At 38.8% G+C, this 2,536-nt stretch overlaps 1 long non-coding RNA gene across 1 annotated transcript; it reads right to left on the reverse strand.

Annotated features, from left to right (window-relative positions):
* Positions 1–416: 416 nt before the first annotated feature.
* On the reverse strand, positions 417–1,930 carry LOC110788072 (uncharacterized). The gene is made up of 2 exons (XR_002533234.2): positions 1,389–1,930; positions 417–1,126 (listed from the first exon to the last, which is right to left on the reverse strand). It is a non-coding gene; the product is annotated as an uncharacterized lncRNA (long non-coding RNA).
* Positions 1,931–2,536: the final 606 nt, after the last annotated feature.

The raw sequence follows: 2,536 nt of genomic DNA on the forward strand, positions 1-2,536 counted from the left end.
CCTTGCAACCGCCTACGGTATTAAACAACTTATGTAGGTCGGGGCTTGCCCCTATAAGGCTATAACCACCTACGATTTGCCCAGAATGATTGTAGGTTGGGGCTTGCCTCAATAAACACCTACTTGCCATGCTGAAAAAACTTTAAGGTCAAAGTGTTATTTTTCAGGATAGTTAGTTGGTCACTAACAGTTTTCATGTTTGTTTTCACTTATTATCACTACAACTTTGTTGCTTATATTTAGATTACCTAACTTTGGAAAATTCTTTGTGTAATATTGAGTAAGTGATACAAAAAGGAGTTGGTAACAACTAACAACAGGTCGTTGCTTTGTTAAATTTAGTATTAAGATGTTTGAAGTCTATTGATTATTGAAAGAAACGATGTTGTTGAGTGATACTGATACTACTAGTAGGCTCTTGTTTTTTATTGTTATATATATATATTTTTTTTGTATAATTATCTTTTTATTTTTTTGGCGGTAGATACAAACAACATATCCCACTACTATCATCCTACCGCTGATTCATATAGGAGAAATATCTTTGACCTTTCTAGTATGATACATAACATAAGACTCGACACTACTAGTACAAGACTCTACAACACTAGAACAAGACTCATCATTATTACAAAGGGGCACAACTAAGCGCGCACTTCATCTTGGGGCTTCGAAGACTTTCTTGTAGTGAGGCATCAATCTCTCTCTTCTTTCCATTTATGTTCCCGCAAACAACGGGGTTAGTATGGGAGACAGGGGTGACAATCCTCCTAGCCGCACGCTTACTCGTGGTCTTCTTCCCTGCGCAGGGATCAACCTTCCTCCTCGATCTTACTCCTAAGCTAAGCTTCCCGCCTTCTATCAACTATTGAATTCAGTTAAACACAAACAAATGCTATATTAGATGTTCACCTGAAGCAGACATCGTTCCTAGGCTCATGCTCAACTCTTCTCTAATGATGGTTGTCTATGGTAGTTAGGACTGTGTACCGGTCCAAAACCGGTCTGGTCCGGACCGGAACCGGTATTGTCCGGAACCAAAATCCAAAATTTTCGTGATCCGGAGACCGGACAGGAATTCCAATTAAGACCGGTCTGGTCCGGACCGGTTTTTGACCAGTAGGTCCTGTTAGGTTGATTTGCCCAAAAAAAAAAAAAATTAAAATCAAACTCAATTATTATTATGAATTTGACAAACAAGCACAACAATTTGATGATGGTACACAAGCATTTGAAAAAAAACCTCACAATTATATATATCCAAAAAAATTTGGGAACATTTATTAACAAAAAGAAGAAAAAAATACATAAAAACATACGGAAAACGAAGATTAAATTGAAATGAATAACTTCAAACAAAATTAATACTCCAGTCCAGATCTTCTAACCATTGTAGGTGGAGATGCATTTGTTAACACATGAGGTAAGAACTAGGATGAGATTAAGTTGATTTGGGATGGTGGAAAACGTTGCTTTGGTGGGTAAAAGGAGAGATAATGAGGGAGGAAGTGACTAGTGATGGGAAAGAGACAAAGGAAATTGGAGCCCTAAAGTAGAGTTGGGTTGGCTATAGAAAATAAAAGTAAGTTATGTTGTTGCCTTGTTGGTAACGCCTCCAAAAACAAAACACGGACTATGTTTTGACCGAGTTCAGGTCTAAACCAGACTTTTCCGGTTTTTGTCCGGTTAGGACCGGAATCTGGAATCACCTATTTTTAAATATCGGTGTTCGATCCGGAATCCACTAGTTCGGACCGGACAGGATAATTCAGGTCCGATTCCGGACCGAATTCAAGACTCGGCCAATTTATGCACACCTCTATTGGTAGTGCTCAAGGCTTCACTTTCTGAATTTTCTGCCTTTGAATCAACTAGATTATGAACAACATCCGTGTTCAAGTTCTCCTTTCTTAGCTCATGTATCTCTTAAATTTTGCCACTAACTATTTTATTCTTTTCTGACATATCCACCGTTAAAGAGAAATTCAAATTTCTTCATCCCTTTCATATTTCCTGTTTATGATACTCCTTGGTCCACCACCAACTACTCTAACAGACATATGAGATCCTATATTGGAGTTGAAATATTCAATAGATTTATCTTTTAACAACAATTGATAGTCTTTCTTTGCAATGGACGATGAGGAACCTGTGAGGGGGTCGAAAAAGCGCGAGGCTAATGCGTGACCTTGTCCCTCGTGGGTGTGACGATTATTTTTTATTCAATCAAGTGTAATTGGATTTCCTGTGAGTATACACCCAATTGACTAGTAATATAAGAGTCGCCATTCAGTTTTTAACGACAATGAGAAAAACTGACAAAACCCGGTTATCGTGACATAAAGGGAGTGCAATTATGTTTGACCACGATGGCCGTAGGTTCCCTTGTGATCCCTGGTGTGGGGATCTCTCAATATACACCCGCAAGGTAGAGATTGAGGGTTCGGGGGACTGTAACTACCGAGAGGAGTAATTCGCTCGTCAATAACTCCAGAGGCAGGATATCCTTACTAGCTCAGCATAAATAATTGAAGGG

The sequence above is a fragment of the Spinacia oleracea genome, chromosome 6 (assembly GCF_020520425.1).
Source record: "Spinacia oleracea cultivar Varoflay chromosome 6, BTI_SOV_V1, whole genome shotgun sequence".
Classification (NCBI taxonomy): Eukaryota; Viridiplantae; Streptophyta; class Magnoliopsida; order Caryophyllales; family Amaranthaceae; genus Spinacia; species Spinacia oleracea.